The 18,208-nt window shown below is 39.6% G+C and overlaps 2 pseudogenes; both read right to left on the bottom strand.

The window, feature by feature from the left end:
• Positions 1 to 4,739: 4,739 nt before the first annotated feature.
• On the bottom strand, positions 4,740 to 6,772 carry LOC124231300 (tigger transposable element-derived protein 1-like; annotated as a pseudogene).
• Positions 6,773 to 13,883: 7,111 nt separating this feature from the next.
• Positions 13,884 to 17,887, bottom strand: LOC124231519 (40S ribosomal protein SA-like; annotated as a pseudogene).
• Positions 17,888 to 18,208: the final 321 nt, after the last annotated feature.

Here is an 18,208-nt window from a genome sequence, read left to right as displayed (position 1 = left end):
TTTGCAAACGCAAAAAGCATCAGAGTAAAACAGCAACTATCTGCAAATGGCAAAAGATTGAAAGGGACAATTGACAAATAAACTTGGCTACTTCTGTGACATACAACACTTCTAGATAATAACTGGAATTATGGCTGAAAATCAGGACAGATCAGAATTTTAGGAATGTTATATAATTTTAAAACATTTACTTCAAGAGCATTCACCCACATAATACCACTTAAGAAAGTTTATCATTGCTTATTTGACAATGCTTCCCATGTAATTTAACAGAACAAGTAAGCCTAATTAGCTCAGTATTTTCCTTCTTATAGGAAGAGAGAGAAATTTCTTTGAGAAGTCTCAGGGGCCCTCTGAAAATCCTCAGAGAAATTCTCTTCCTTCTACCAGGTCAAAAGAAAGACTTCATTCAGGATTTGAATATTCTTTTGAGGGAGAAGCTTGTCAAAAATGTCAAAAGGTTTTAAAATACTTGTTCAAATAAGAAAAAATGCTCAGGTATATATTCAAAATGACAACAGAAACAGTCAAGAAATCTTAGAGAGACCTCAGTCCTTCTGAACATAGTAAATTATTTTAACAAAACATATATTTTCTGTATTTTAGGTAAACTTCCTCAAAAAAACACCTTTCATAACGTCTTTATCAAAAGCAGACCAAAAGTTCAAGAGAATTATCCTTTTGAGACAGAAAATAAAATTTTAATTTTTGCACCAGGTTATTTTTGACATTAAGACTCAATTACTTAATCGGATTTACTTTAATCTTAGCCAACTTGACCAGGCATAAAACTCCTTTCAGAATTTCTCCTTCTTTCTTCTACAACTTTCTTTTTATATTCAGAATTTGTCCCATGCTTCCTTTCTACACTTCTAATCCTTTAGGACCAATTTATCTTTCTTAACCCAACAAATAAACATACTTCCATTCTTTATACCCTCTTTACTGAAAACATTCATTTTAATTTCCTTAAATACAGAGCTGTTTTCCTTATTAATTTCCAGTAGCTTTAATCACATATATTAATTAGAATTTTTAATCCTTAACAGACCCTAGTAAAAACTAAAAAACCAAGCAACTATGAACTGTCGTTTATATCAGCATCCTAAACACTTTCCATAATTTCTAGGAAGCATGCCACATCACAGTAATAAGACACAGGCATGTTTGCTAATAGACCCAAACCTCCTTTAGCCTCTCTGCAATAAGAAGCCGAAAGTAGATAAACTTAGATACATTTAGCAAAAATGTTTCAGTGTTCCATCTGATCGAACAATGACCCAGATACTCAACATACTTTTATCGTTTAACTTAACATGGCAAAACTCTAAAGTTTTAAGTTACCAAAAAAATTCGGAAGCTGCTTTTTTTTCACCTGTACAGACCATGAAACAATTATTGTACCCACAAACTCTTACCCATCCAAATCATTTGTTTCCAACAATTATTTTCAGATTACCCACAAAAACCTCATGAGATGTTAGACAAAATTAGCCATCATTTATAGCTATTATTTTGCTGACGAGTTTCTAACAGACAACATGAGCTTATTTGACTAGTAAACGCAGGCTGCACGCCTGCATCATATCCAAATACCGACAACTCTGACAACATGCCTATTTCACTCAAACCGACAATCTTAAACAAGCTTTCATTTACCAAAGATTAATTCCCATCATGTTAACTTGAAAGACACTGGGTTAATTTCTACTACATTTAGAATTTATGTAAGTGCTTACTTTAAGCCAATTAAACAGAGCTCTTGATTTTGGCCATACCATCTGGAGTAAAATATCACACATATATAACATACATATAAAAATACATACACAGAATTTCCACGGCTATTGTTTTAAAAATTATTGCCCTGAACCAGGCACAGTAATATAAAGCTCTCTAGTTATGAATCCAAATTTTATTTTGAGGCTTTTTACTAATATTTGTGGAGAAGATTTTTAAGATGCTGGACTTTTGGTGAGGGTGCTCTTATGGCAGTTTTTTCCCTTTTTTCCTTTTTTTTCTTCAGTCTTAGGAATTAGTGATGGCCGACACAGTCCCCAGAGGATTCGTAAGCTCTTTGAGATAAGGGAAATGGGTGGAACCTGAACGGCCTCCAGAGCTGCTTTTCCAGTCTTACAAGGACAGTTGTTCTTGATTTCTCAGAAATTCGGTTGTAACTCAAATGACGTTATAAATCACTCTACCTGCCCAACTACATCGTAAAGACACAGAGAAAACCCTCAAGTTTTCTCCCAAAGGGAGTTTCTGGTGCATAAACCTTCTCATTGATAGTGAGTGTTTCCCACTAGTTAAAATGTACCCAATCAGTGAGTCTCTGGGGATGCTTGGGGCGTTCCCCATGGTGGTAAAGCTGGTGTCCAACTGACAGTGGATTGGAAAAGGGTGCAGAGCCCGACTGTGGGTGTTAACATAGGTAGAAGATTTAGTCAAGTCCCACTCAGCCCAGGCACTTAGTCCCTGAGCCAGCACAAGGCAAGGCAGGGAAGCAGGAGGCAAAGGCCCGGAGCTGGCTGGGGGCTGGGGCTCCCTGTGCCGGGATTGAGAGTTAAGCCCCTGGCAAAAGAGTTTCAAAGTTTTCTATTTTACAGAGTGTCCAGGCTCTGCTCAGGTCCAGCCTGAACTTAACCTTGACTTGGTGACAACAGAGGAGGTGATGAATGAGACAGACAAAGAAAGGAAAAGAAGAGATCAGGCCTCACCCTCATGGCCTCTTCCCAAGGGTTATCAAGATAAGGGTCATATAACAGTTCCTGTGCCGGAGCACACAACACTGGCATGACAGTTCACAGAATAAACCACAGGTCTCCTATCCTCATAACCAACTCAGTAGGTGCCTAAAATACTCAAAGACTCAAGTGCCAAGAGAGGGCACCCCACTTGGGGTGCTCAGGGTGATCAGACCTGGAAACCAGAGCGGGAGGTCTCCCAGGTGTGGAGCCTGTGCTCTTTAAAGATTTCTTTGTTTCTAGGTTGCAAAGCTCAATAGGAGCCCAAAACAGCCACTAGAACTTTGAGAGAGGTGAAAGAAAAGGGTCCATTACCTTGAAATCCCCCCTGAACTTAAGGCACTGTCTTACCTGCTGTTTCTACTGTGGGGTTCCTATAGCAAGGAGTGATGGTGGCATCCCCCTGCATGGCATCCCTTGTCTATCTTCCCTGTTATGCCTGGCAGTAGTAAGTGTCTGGTGAATGGCTCTAGAGACAAAAGAATAGAGAAAAACAGTGAAGAATTTTCTGCTGGTCTTGGGGACACTCTGCCCAATTGCGTCCTGGAGCCGTTCTCCCAAGAAGGGGTTCCCATACTCAACCAAGGGTGAGAGTTTGAAACTTTCCTTGAACCAGAGCCCCAACTTGGACTTTCCCAGGGTTCAGAGTTGGGTCAGAAGCCATAGGGAGGGATGCCAATCCAGCCTTAGGAAAAGAAACCTGCCACGGGAATCTTGGAGATTGGCCACCATCCTGATAACTTACATGGTCGATCCCGCACGCATGTAAAATTTATATATTAGAGATAGGATTAGGAAGGAATGGATTAATTCATTCTTCTTCACCCTCAGGCTTAAGGTACTGATTCTCTTCAGGCTGAACGCCATGGTTTGCCCCATAGAGTAGCCATGGGCAGAAAACGTGGATCCATACAGCTGTCTGAGAAGGTTCCCAATGCATAAGTGAATTTAGATGCATCCTTGAAAAAGAGAAAGGCACAAGGAAGAAAAGGGCACTTACCAGAACTTCACCTCACAAGCTGATGAAAAAGATCCCTGTATGGACTAGCAGAAGAAATGATGCAGGCTCAGCAAGCTGGGGAGTTGAAAGAAAGATTTCTTGGACTTCCAAGGTCTGATAGTAGTACTCTTTTATTCAGAGAATAGCACGGGGGCAGGACACAAGGGCATTAAGATCTGCGAACATGGGTTGAAGGTAGGGCTAAATTTATAAGCCATAGGTATGTGAGTTATTTCTTTACAAGACAAAGGAAAGATCATGTAAAAAAAATTCATTAAAATGGTATCAGTGCAGGTGGGGTCTGGTTATCGGGTGGTCATATAACTTTGGATATGAATTGGGTCGAATCAGGTCAGGAGGTCCTGTGCTTCCTGGAGGAGGAGGATATAGATTGGTATGTAAGCCAGGATACCTTGGGCTTCCTTCTCTGGGGCAGCCTTGAGCCACATCAGTTTGACATCTTGTGATAGGCAACACCCACCCATAATCAAATAGGAAAGTTCTATCCAAATAAAGCTGGGCAATGCTGAAATCCTGGTACAATTGTAAGCTTAGGTCTGCACACCTCCTCCCTCCCCAGTGTCTGCCATGAATAGTTCACAAATTCTACGTATTAAAAAGAAAAACTAACAAACATTATCAGTAATAGATTATGCTGCTTATTACCTGATAGACTTACGTCCACATAAGAAACTGCAGGATATTGAAGAATAGTCAATAGTACCCGATCTTGACTCGGGAAGAAAAGTATACAGGCGTACCTCAGAGATATTGCAGGTTTGGTTCCGGACCATGGCAATAAAGCAAATACTACAATAAAGCAAGTCACATGAAATTTTTGCTTTCCCAGTGCATATAAAAGTTATGTTTACACTACACTATAGTTTATTAAGTGTGCAATAGTATTATGCCTAAGAAAACAATGTCCATACCTTAATTAAAAACTACTTTATTGCTAAAAAATGCTAACCATCACCTGGAGCTTCAGTGCATCATAATCTTTTTGTTGGTGGAGGGTCTTGCCTCAGTCTTCATGGCTGCTGGCTGATCAGGGCGGTGGTTGCTGAAGTTTGGGGTGGCTTTAGCAATTTCTTAAATTAAGACAACAATGAAGTTTGCTGCATTGACTGACTCTTTCCATGAACGATTTCTCTGTGGCATGCCGTGCTGTTTGATAGCATTTTACCCACAGCAGAACTTCTTTCAAAATTGGAGTTAATCCTCTCAAGCGCTGCTGTTGTTTTGTCAACTAAGTTTATATAGTATTCTAATCCTTTGTTGCAATGTCAACAATCTTCACAGAATCTTCACCAGGAGTAGCTTCCATCTCAAGAAACCGCTTTCTTTGTACAGCCATAGGAAGCAACTCCCACCCATTAAAGTTTTACCATGAGATTGTAGTAATTCAGTCACATCTTCAGGCTCCACTTCTAATTCTAGTTTTTTCACTATTTCAACCACACTTGCAGTTACTTCCTCTACTGAAGTCTTGAACCTCTCACAGTCATCCATGAGCGTTGGAATCAACTTCTTCAAAACTCCTGTTAATGTTGATATTTTGACCTCTTCCCATGAATCACAAATGTTTTTAATGGCGTCTAGAATAGTGAATCCTTTCCAGAAGGTTTTCAATTTACTCTGCCCTGACTCATCAGAGGAATCACTGTCTATGGCAGCTATAATCTTATGAAATGTATTTCTCACATAATACAACTTCAAAGTCAAAATTTCTCCTTGATCCATGGGCTGCAGATATATGTTGTGTTAGCAGGTATGAAAACAATATTCATCTCATTGTACATTTCCATCAGAGCACTTGGGTGACCAGGTGCATTGTCAATGAGCAGTAATACTTTGTAAGGAATCTTTCTTCTGAGCAGGAATTCTCAACAGTGGGCTTAAAATATTCAGTAAACCATGTTGTCAGAAGATGTGCTGTCACCCAGGCTTAGTTGTTCTATTTATAGAGCACAGGCAGAATAGATTTACCACAGTTCTTAAGGGTCCCAGGGTTTTCAGGATGGTAAATGAGCATTGACTTCAGTTCCAAGTCACCAGCTGTATTAGCCCCTAACAAGAGAGCCATCCTGTTCTTTGAAGCTTTGAATCCAGGCACTGACTTCTCCTCTCTAGTTATGAAAGTCCTAGATGGCATCTTCTTCCAATATAAGACTGACTGTCTACATCGAAAACCTATTGTTTAGTGTAGCCACCTTCATTAACTATCTTAGCTGGATCTTCTGGATAACTCACTGCAGCTTCTACATCAGTGCTTGCTGCTTCACCTTGCACTTTTTTTTTTTTTAAGATATGCTTTTTGGTGAGGAAGATTGGCCCTGAGCTAACAGCTATGCCAATCTCCCTGTTTTGTTTTGTTTTTTTTTTCTCCCCAAGGCCCTGGTACATAGTTGTATATCCTAGTTGTAGGTCATTCTAGTTCTTCTATGTGGGATGCTGCCACAGCATGGCTTGATGAGTGGTATGTACGACTGCGCCCAGGATCTGAACTGATGAGTCCTGGGCCACTGAAGTGGAGTGCCAGAACTTAACCACTCGGCCATGAGGTTGGCCCTCACCTTGCACTTTTATGTTATGGAGACAGTTCCTTTCCTTAAACCTCATGAACCAGCCTCTACTGGCTTCAAACTTCTCTTCCACAGCTTCCTCACCTCTCTCAGCCTTCACAGGATTGAAGAGAGTTAGGGCCTTGCTCTGGACTAGGCTTTGGCTTAAGGGAATGTTTTGGCTGTTTGATCTTCTATCCAGACACCTAAAACTTTCTCCTTATCAGTAATAGGGCTGTTTTGCTTTCTTATCATTCATGTGTTCAGTGGAGTAGCCCTTTTAATTCTCTTTAAGAACTTTTCCTTTGCGTTCACAACTTGGCTAACTGGTACAAGAGGCCTAGCTTTTGGCCTCTCTTGGCTTTTGACATGCCTTCCTCACTAAGTTTAACCGTTTCTAGCTTTTGATTTAAAGTTAGAGACATTTGGCTCTTCCTTTCACTTGGACACTTAGAGGCCATTGTAGAGTTATCAATCAGCCCAATTTCAATACTGTTGTGTCTCAGGGAATAGAGAAGCCCAAGGAGAGAGAGATGGGGGAAGGGACCGCCTGGAGCCGTCAGAACACACAGAACATTTATCGATTAAGTTCAGTCTTATATGGGCGTGGTTTTGGCTCCCCAAAACATTTACAATAGTAACATCAAAGATCACTGATCACAGACCACTATAACAAATAAAATTGAAATATTGCACGAATTACCAAAATGTCACACAGAGACACAAAGTGAGGAAATGCTGTTGGAAAAACGGCACCGATAGACTTGCTCAACATAGGGTTGTCACAAACCTTCAGTTTGTAAAAAATGCAATTTTGTGAAGCATAATAAAGCAAAGTGCAATAAAACAAGGTGTGCCTGTACACTCATTTGCTCCGCAGTGCCTCCAGGGCGAGCAGTATCAGCATTAACTGAAAACCTGTCAGGAATGCAGGATTTCAAGCCCTACACCAAAGATATTGAATCACAATGTCATTTAATGAGATTCCCTAGGCGTTATGGAATGAATGTTTGTTTCCTCCAAAAATTCGTATGTTAAAATCCTAACCTACACTGTGATGGTGTTAGGAGGTGGGGCCCCTGGGAGGTGTTTAGTTCATGAGAGTGGATCCCTCATGAGTGGGACTAGTGTCATTACAAAAGAGACCCCAGAGAGCTCCTGGCCACGTGAAGACACAAGAAGCTGGAGGTCAGTGAACCAAGAATTGGGTTCTCAAAAGACACCTCTTCTACGAGTGCCTTGATCTTGGACTTCCCATCCTCCAGAGCTCTGAGAAATAAGTGTTTGTTGTTTAAGACATCCTGTCTATGATATTTTTGTCATAGCATCCCAAATGGACTAAGACATGAGTTAATTAGCATACACATTAAATTTTGAGAAGGTTTGATTTGAGATTCTCCACCCCTGAGTTAAAATACTTTGCTCATCCAGTTTCAAATTAATGTCACCCATTTGAGTTTCCCTTATCTCAGGGAGCTGATAAATTGTAAGTTCATATCACAGATCATCAACTTCAGCGTGTGGACATAGATAGAGCCATGTTGTTACCTCCAATGGATGTGATAATGAAACCCAGTGGCTTCATCTACTCTGTATTGTTTGAATGTTTTACAACGTGCATGCATAAAATAGACCAAACAGCAAAGACACTGAAAAACAAACCATATTCCATTGTTCAAATTTTGAAACCAACATTAAAAGTTATTAAATTAAAATTTGAATATTTCAACATTATTCAAAGGTGACGCCCTGTATCATAAAGATTCTTATGCAACTTTTAAGAATAAATCAAACTTATTAAAAACAGTTTTAAAATAAATATGTCATATAATATTTTTAGGAAGAAAGGAGATTGCTACCTTGCCACCTCCCCCCACCCACCCACACATACTACACAGGCACACAAAATTTGGTTTGAAATAACTGTTCCATCTTCAGTGGATGAAGAAAAGTAGGAACATTGAGCAATTTTCTACTGTGTGTTCAAGTAGAGAACCAAGATATTACCAAGAGACATTATTCTAATTAGCCATAAACATATTTCCTAAGTATGATGATTCTAATGGATTCCTTTTACATGATTTACTTTTTTGTTATTGCCGAAAGAGATGGTCCAAAAAAGAGCCATTTTAGTGGCATTTGATTAATAGCCTTCCCTTTTTTGCAAAACTGGAATTATAAAAGCATAGATGGATACTCAATAATAAAAATAAACAAAGACAACGGGGCTTACACAAGAGACTCTCAACTGAATTATTTAGGCAAGAGAGTCTGCAGAAGAAAACAGCAAAATGAACATCCCTTAGTGTGTGTTGTCTTATAGAGAATAAATCAGTAATTCCCTAAGACGTTAATGCAAAGTGTTTTGTAAAATGAAGGGACCCAAGAAAATCTTGGGAACTGAACTATATGCACGAACCTGTGTAATAATTTGTTACAAGAGCTGATTTTTAAGAAATAAAAGATAATGAAGCAGAGGTGTTCTGTATCATCCTTTCATTAATTAACATTTGAAGTCATGGTTGAACTCCTTCACGATTCTCTCCTCTCTCAGTACAAGTACATTCACAAGGTAGAGTTCCCAGTGACTTGGTTAAACTCTACAAATAAAGATTTTTGCTTAAAGATTCTTGCTTAAAGATTCTCTGTAGAGGCACAGAGACATGATGTACCCAAATTAAGTAAAAGGCGCAGATAGATGATCTGCTCTGTGTCTATATATTCACAATCAAAAGAAAAAGACTGCCCAAACCTCCACAAATTTGTTTTATAGGTTGCGGTGTGAATACTAAAAGATAATTCAAGCTGAATGATTTATGTCTTTAAAATTCATTTTTAAATGAATTAGAAAAATATGGAAAAAGATTTTGTTTTTTCAATTAGTTATTTTAATTATTAATGGCTTTCTAAATTTCAGGCCTTCCACTAAATAGTTTACATTCATCATCTCACATAATATTTACAGAAATTCTTGGGGTTAGCTACTACTTTTATCTCCACTTTGCAAATCAGGAAATAGAGCACTGAAAGATTATATTAGTCAATCAAATTCATGTGCTTCAGTATGGTAGAATTCAAATCAGACAAGATACCATGCATACAAGTGCTTTTCACATATAAATATACCCAGGTAAATTATTTGTGGATGGGAAGTTCTAAGCATTTCTGCATCTTTTATCCTCATGAATTTTTGTATAAAAATTCTTTTTTTCCGGAAAGCATATTAAAAGATTCTAACTTCCAAAGACATTTATTTACTTTACCTTTTCTTGTAACAATGATTGATTTCTTTGTGATGTTGTCATTATCTAGAGAGAAGCAGTGGGTAAAAATGTCATGTGTTGCAGAGTGGTAGATAAAATGCACACAAAGAAGCCCCCAGTAGAGGCAGCTGCTGGTCATTGGGGACTGTTCTTGGGTTTATTTTGGTGAGGAAGATTGGCCCTGAGCTAACATCTGTTGCCAGTCTTCCTCTTTTTGATTGAGGAAGACTGTTGCTGAACTAACATCTGTGCCCATCTTCCTCTATTTTATGTGGGATGCTGCCACAGCATGGATGACGAGCGGGACTAGGCCTGCACTCAGGATCCAAACCTGTGAACTCCAGGCCACCAAAGCAGAACATGCAAATGTAACCACTATGCCTCCAGGCTGGACTACTGGGGACTGTTCTAAGAGAAGTTCCAGAACAGGAATGAAAGTAGAGTCTGGGCTGAAGTAAATTTGGCAGGAGACAATAAATGTAGAATACTTTTTGAGAGGCACAGCAGTGATGGGACAAAAAGGAGGCAGTAATTTAGGGAGGAGTCATAAATTAGTTTCCTTTTTAAATTAGATATAAAGACTTTAACATTAAAGGAAAGACTGTGCAAAAGGAGGTTTTGAAAATACCAAAAAGAAAAGACATAATTGAAGAAGCATGATAGAGGCTGAGCAAGAAAAGGGGTAAAGATGAAGAATGTACACACAAATTCCAGGCTTGGCAACTAGGAAGGACATTTCTATTGAGCCTGGAATTTTTTTAAAAGTAATAATGGGAGGGGGGGCTGGCCCCGTGGCCAAGCGGTTAAGTTCGCGCGCTCTGCAGCAGGCAGCCCAGTGTTTCGTTGGTTCGAATCCTGGGCGCGGACATGACACTGTTCATCAAACCACGCTGAGGCAGCGTCCCACATGCCACAACTAGAAGGACCCACAACAAAGAATATACAACTATGTACTGGGGGGCTTTGGGGAGAAAAAGGAAAAAAAAATAAAATCTTTAAAAAAAAAAGTAATAATGGGAGACAATATCAGAATCACTCCTTTGGAGATTAATCATCAGAAAATATTGTAGATGAGACAAATTTTAATATATAAAGAACTCTCAAAACTTATTACAAAAGCAAACAACTCAATTTAAAAATGGACAAAAGATTTCAACAGATACTTCACCAAAGAGTATATAAGGATGGCTAACAAGCATATGAAAAAGTATTCAATATCATTAGCTGTAAGGGAAATACAAACTAAAACCATGATGAGACAGCAGTATACACCTATTAGAATGACTGAAAAATCCTGACAATACTAAATGCTGTTAAGGATGCAGAGAACTGGAACATTCATACAGAGCTGGTAGGAAGACAAAATTAGTACAGTCACTTTGGAAAACAGTTTGGCAGTTTTTTCTTCTTTAAGTTAAATATGCACTTACCATATGACCCACCAATCCCACTACTGGGTATTTACCTTAGAGAAACACAAACTTATGTTCATATAAAAACCTCTCCACAAAGTTTTATAGCTGCTCTATTTATAATCACCCAAATAGGAAACAACTCAAATGTCCTTAAACACATGAACTGAAAAGTAAACCACAGAATGTCAGTACAATGGAATACGTTTCAACAACAAAAAGGCTCGAACTATTGATGTATACACCTTGGATGACTCTCAAGGCATTATACTGAGTGAAAGAAAAGTCTCAAAAAGTTACGTAGTCTATGATTCCATTTATATGATGTTCTCAAAAAGCTGTAGTGCTGGGAACAGATCAGTGGTCGTCAGGGCTTAGGGATGGGAGAGGGGATGGCTGTAAAAGGACAGCACAAGAGAGTTGTTTGGGGTGATAGAACCGTTCTGTATCCTGATTACAGTGGTGGTCTCATATATATATATGTTCAACATCATAGAACAGTACACAAAAAAAGTAATTTTACTGAATAACAATTTATAAATATGTTTTAGGTCTAGATGAAAAAATATAAAACAAAGTGAGAGCTAAATTGCTTTGCATAACAAAATAATTGCAGTTAGGAGTTGTCTGCTGGATACATGAGTAAAACACTGGGATATCTGAAAATGAGTTGGAAGAAGAAAGATCTTGCAAAAACAACAAAACAGCAACACAGGGCAGGCCAGTGAAAATTCCATGCTGCAAGAGTAACAGAAAAATATCAGTTTGTAAATTTCTTCCTCGTTTTTGATGATCTCTCTCCTCTGTTACTTCCAAATTTTCAATAAAAATTCTGATTTATACATAAGTTTCATGTTAGAGTTACTTTGGTGAATATAGGAGAAATGGCCTCTGCTCATTTATGGCAGCAGCTAGAGCCACAAGGAAAAAGAAGAGCAGCTGAAGGAAGGGAGAGGATGAGAGAAAATTGAGAATCCAAAGTATCAGAGAAGACATGGAAAATGAACACTCCTCCTCTTAAGGAATCTGCTATAATACTGTGATGGGTGTCGCATCTCCCACAAAATGAGAAGATTCAAATCTAGTCAAAGACAAGGTCAGGAGGCTTGAGGACCCTTGGATCACACATGTCTAACTAGGAGGTTTAATGCTGAGGCACCCTCTGAATTATGCCAATGATAATCATTATTTGGGAACCTTGCAAGCATAATTTCCATAATTTAAGCTATTTGATGTCTAAACTTCTTTATATGAAAGAAATTTATCCATGATGTCAGTTGTATCCTACTGGAATTGCATATTATTAGATTTGATTCTAGCAATCATATTATTTACTTTTCCATAATTTTGCAGCTCTCATGATCACCATTTTATTGTAATGTTGTTTTTAACTCCCCATAAAAATCCACTTGGGCATCTAAGAGATTGAAGACAGCAACCTTCCATGAAACAGCATGAACTGATTGTGTATCTATTATCCTTGAGTGGCTCGTGACCTCCCAGGTACTGGGCCTGCCTCTAACCAGCAACAGCCCCATAATGCACTGTGAGCTTTTATGCCATTGTAGGAGAGGAAGATTTTTCCCTTTTTCCCTTCTAGGTTCTTTGGCTGGCCTAAATAATTAAATTGACATGAGACAGATTAAAAGGGGAAAAACAGATTTAATTTGGTATGTACAGGAGCTCATAAAACTATGAGACTAAAAGGAGAGACCAAAGCAGGCAGATTTTATATCTTTTGAACAAAGAAACAATTGTTTGTGAAGAATTGACAAAGGGGTTTGAGTGTGGGGTAGCAAATTAATGAAGAAGTAACCAAGATTGTTTCTAACAGCCTTCTTGGCCCTGGATTCCCTTTCTCTGGTGATAAGGATGCCTTTCACCTTCCAGGTACAGGGGGGTCTCCTCGCATGGGGAATTCAGTTCTTGCTTTCAGGGAGACAAGGGAGGGTCAGACTGTCCTTTTTGCATCAGACATTTCTCAAGTAATTTTAATTCAAAACAATCAACATGCCAAAGTGGCATATTTTGCTCCCCCTCACCATCCTTACACTGTCCCTTGCAGCGTCTCAACTAAAGTACACAAAGGAAAAGGATAGGGTCACTTGTAGGCAGTTAGAAGACAACAAAGTATGCTGGGTTCTCCAAAGTTCTGTGATGTGTGAACAGCACACTTCGGTTTTACTGTAGATTTGAGGGAAACAGACAGTAATACATAGCACTCTGCTCATATGATTATCCTGGGAAGAATATGACTTTTACGAACCATGTTGGCTCTTATGTCACTTTTATTCACTTATTTTGAAACTATAGATTTTTTCTATCCCTCACCTCCTTTTTCTTTTTTTTAGGAAAACCATCCTTGCCTTCCTCTGAAATATTCTATTTACAGATACTTGCTATGTTACTCTGCAAGGGCTGTCACAACAAAATGCCACAGACTGGATGGCTTAAACAACAGAAATTAATGTCCTCACAGTTCTGGAGGCCAGAAATCCACATTCCAGGTGCTCTCAGGGTTGGTTTCTGGTGAGAGCTCTCTTCCCGGCTTGAGGATGCTCCTCTGGTAGGATCCTCACAGGGCCTTTTCTCTTTGTTCTTGTGGGAAGAGAGGGTGAGCTCTGGTGTCTCTTCCTTTTCCTATAAGGACAACAGTCCCAGGGGCTAAAGGGCTCCACCCTTATGACCTCACTTAGCCTTAATTACCTCCCAAAGGCCCAGTCTCCAAATACAGTTACATCGAGGGGCTAGGGCTTCAACATATGAATTTTAGGGGTACATATTCTCTCCAAAATGGTTTCTTTTGTTGAATCGTTCCTTTTTTTTTAGAGACTGTTTATTTTCCATCAACCTTATTTCCATCTTCTGTTTAAGAATCTGTGGAAGACAGCTTAAGGCTACTGAGCAGTTGTTCCTGCCCATTCAGTGGCCTGAGCACTGGGAGCTGCAGACCAGTCTTCCATGTTGGGCTGAGCACCCCAGTCTTCAGAAGGGAGTGGCTGAATAGGCACAGATACACACCTTCAGACCAGTCTGCGACCTCGAGTTGAGTAGCAGCAAACTCAGGAGCTGGATCAGTCCATTCATTCTGAAACTCTCCTCAGTCACAGCCTTTCCAGCATAGGCTTGTTCTTCTTTTTCCATCTCTTCAGGATATCTGTAGAAGTAGAGATCAAGCACGACTTCCCATGGGTGTTCACGGGAGATGGTACCAAGTATGTGCAGACCTTTCGGGGCCAGCATCCAGCACATCAGACCCACTGAGTGAGCTCCCTTGCCGTTGCATGGGATAGCAAAATCCACATTAGGCAGAGGAGAGTCTGTGTTACACAGAGCATGGTGGGTGGGTTAATATAAGACACCTCTGGGAGAGGCTGCTGGTCAGCCTTGGGGTCAGTAACCATCAGAAGTTATGGGTCTTGTAAGGTTACCTGGATCTGGTTAGTGAAGATTCTGAGAGTGAAGTGGCCAGCAATAAGAGTGGCTCCCACGGCAGCCGCAAACTTCAACACAGCCTGCTGATCAGTATTCCGGAAGGGTGTAACACACATCAGCCGGGTTTTCAAAGGCAACGATGGCACAAGCTGCCAGCAGAAGCTTCTCCCAGTGTTCTCTTCAGATTTATCATGTGGATGCCATCACTTTTCCTTGCGTGGATGTACTGTTCACTTGGGAAGTCAAAATCGGTGCCACTGAAGGGGGTCCCGCTGCAAGGAATTCGAGGACATCCTCCTCCGTCATTTGCAGGACATAAGGACTCTGGGAATTGTGAAAGATCCCCTTTCAGTCACACTGGGAGCTCTGTATGGACTCCTCTCTGAGTAACACTGAAAGACTCCCTTTTTTTTAATGCTTTACTTCACGATTTTATGAAGAAATTTGCATCAAGGCAGAAATACACCTTCTGAAGAATTCATTTGTTCCTCTATATAACAATCTCTTTTACTGAAGATGTGTCTCTGTTTCTTTTCTTAGGATAATGATGTCCTGAAGAACTCCTGAATCCTCATCCCTGATTTAGGAAATCGCATGATCCGGGGTCAAATGTAGTTCCCTGAGTTCCTGAATTGAACTGTGTTGCTCTTTAATGTCTGTGATTTAAAATCAATAAAATTTCAAAATAAATGTGCACCATTTATTTCTCTCACCTGAGGAGTGATATGAGAAAAGGTAGATTTGAGATGTGATTTGAGTGTTTGGTAGCACAACAAACACCGAGATATTCACACTGTTTGAGAAAAAGGAAATATATACTATAAAGACAAGAAAAGAAAATAAGAAAGGAAAGAAATCCAATGTACGGGTTAGCTAATTAGTTGAAAATACTGTAACAGCTTGTTGGGCAATTTTGCAATCAGATGGCCCCAGGGATGAATGTGATCAAATTTATAACAATTCATTGTCTTTAAGTGCAGCTGTATACAAGCCCTGCAAGATTCTGGAAGCAACGAAAGCACAGTGACTCTCTTGATTAATAACATTTCCAATCCCTAAAATCTACACACAGAAATGCATCTCGTTATGCCTCGAAGGGCATCCATGGATGCTGTGGAACCCCTTCTGGAGAGACAGTGAAGGAGCTGCAAACCTCTTGTGAATGGCAATCTTAATTGTGCTGCCTTCTTAAAGATGGTCTCTTAAAAGTGTTTTCATTTTTCCTTTGTACCTAAGTTCATCAGGTTAGACTATGCTGTGATTGCCATTTCTCCCCCAGTGACTTTATGGCCAACAAGGGAACATTAGCACCTACTGATTCCTTGTGGAGAACAATCTAATTAAGGACACTTGCTTTAGTTGAATCTCTTATTAAACGCTTCACTCTGTTATTTACTATGGAGAAATCTGCACCAAAGCAGAATTGGAGCTTCCACAGAATTCACTTGTCTTCCCATTTATTCTTCTCCGGAAGGGGTAAGCCTCTGTTGATAGCAACCCAGACAGATGCAAGGGAAGCAATTATGGTTAAAAACGTGATTGGAGTTCAGAGAGCTGCAGGACATCTGCAGATATCAAGGACTCTCAGTAAGGGCCTAACTCCACATTCATTATATGACTTCTTTCCTAGGGTTGTCTATCTCTCAGTAATTACTGGGTTACAGCTACACGTATTTAGCCAGTCCTTTGTGTAGTACACAGAAATAGTCTGATTCAGCTGTTTGAACAATAGTTGATACCCCTTGGTTAGACACAGAAACATCTGACTTTGTCTAACAATCTCTTTCCCTTCGACTGAAGGAAATTTGCTTTAAAAGTATACAGTAAGCAAATGAAGTGAGGAGTAGGATTTTGCTCAGCAGCATCCGGCATACATAGTAAATGCAAATTTCCTTATCTTCCATTCCTTCTTCCTAAAGCCAAAGGAATGCCACTTAGGGAGGAGAGAAAAACCTGTGGCAATTACAATATAAGTAATTTTTTTTAATTAAACTAATCTCTGCTCCTTTCAATATTCTGGAAAGGCAGGGAATAAATGATATCTAAATTAAAGTAAAATTCAAAGTGTAAATCATAATATGTACCTCAGAGGATATTGTTCTTTGGGGCCTATTCGATCTTGTTTTATAGCGTTTCCCTTGTGTGAAAGTTGATGATTAAGTGTATCACGTTGATGTCAGGTGGTGTAGGGAGAAAAAATCAATGTTCATTCTAGGTTTAGAGAATCTTTGGGAGAATGTTAATTAAGGGACAAAAGAGGGAGTTGAGATCAATGGTGGCTAAAAAACTAATAGATGATTGTAAAATAAATATTTGTGCAGAAAACAATCAAGAATATACAAGAAAATCTAAAAGGACAGATTTAGTAGTGTGGTAATAGTTGAGGGAAGAAAGTCTGGCATCCGTAAATATTGTAGCTGGTAAATACCTTTTCAAGGTAAGAAGCACCTCATTCCACAGCTCTAATTCAGAGCAACACTGGGTTATCAGTGAAGTATTGACCATCTAAAAAGAGAGATTTATTGTAGGTAAAGTATAAGTCCCATTAAGTTCTGTCTTAGGAAAGATTAAATGTGCACACAACCAAGAATAAGCATAACGCTTGGTGAATGTTTAAAGCGTCAAAATGAGGTAAAAAGTCCTATCTGGATTCAGAAGACCAAACTATGCTTATAGGTGGAGGGATTGAAGAATTAAATGAGAAAGCAGTGTGTGAACAGTGCGTGAACTGAGTCTTAAGAGAGTGAAGACAGTAGGGAAGAGTTTCCAACAAGCACCAGCAGTGTAAATAAAGGAGGGAAGGTTGGAAAGCAAAGCCTGTTGCCGAGGAGCGGGGCTACGGCACAGAGACAGGGGCCATCAGACAGAAGGCTGGGAAAGAGAGGTGCAGCCAAGACATATATATATATGCATATAGAACACATGGGACTTTTGTCCTTTTCTTTCAGTTTGGAGTTGTTCCACTTACAATTGCTATACAACAAATAAATCCAAAGTTTAGCTATGGCGTAAAAGAACTATTTCATTACGCTTACAGATTTTGTAGCCCAGAAATGCAGACAGAGCAGAGAGGGAGTGGCTTGCTCCTGCTCCATGATATCTGGAGCCTCATTTGAGAGGAATTTAGGCTGGGATGACTTCACACCTGGGGGCTGGAACCATCCGAAGCCTTGTTCACCTGCATGGCTGGTGCCTGGACTGGGACAACTTGAAGAACAGGGCCGTGACTAGTGACTATGATGGCATCTCCATGTGGCTTGGCTTCCTCACAGCATGGTGGCCTGTGGGTCAGTGGACTTTTTACATGGTGGCTCAGGGCTCCAGAAGTAAGTGTTTCAGCAAACACGTTGGAAGCCACATGCCCTTTTATGACCCAGCCCCATAAGTCATATGATGTCATTTTCAGTCTCTTGGTTGAAGCAGTTCCATACCTGCCCAGATTCCAAAGGAGGAGACCACACCCCATCTCTCAACAGCAGGGTTATCAACGAATTTGAGGACACTCTTTTGTTGGTTTTGTTTTGGGGGGGGAGCTCTGTTTTAAATCTTCACGAGAATAAATACTCAATAAGTGTTGAATGAATAAATAATTTGTGGACAAAATATATTTCTCAGAAATATACACTGATAACTGATATCAGGATAAAAGATTGTTAGAAGTTGGGAGAGAATTGAAATTAAGAGTCTTATGAGAAGCTCTCTAAATTAAAAATAAGCATTGTACTAAGCACTTGTGAAATTATACTTCTAGTTCTTAAATCTTCAAGGTAAGTTTTACTCTTACTAA

The sequence above is a fragment of the Equus quagga genome, chromosome 21, assembly GCF_021613505.1.
Source record: "Equus quagga isolate Etosha38 chromosome 21, UCLA_HA_Equagga_1.0, whole genome shotgun sequence".
NCBI classification, from domain to species: Eukaryota; Metazoa; Chordata; class Mammalia; order Perissodactyla; family Equidae; genus Equus; species Equus quagga.
Note: the sequence above shows the minus strand (reverse complement) of the source record. Positions and strands in the feature narration are given on the sequence as shown.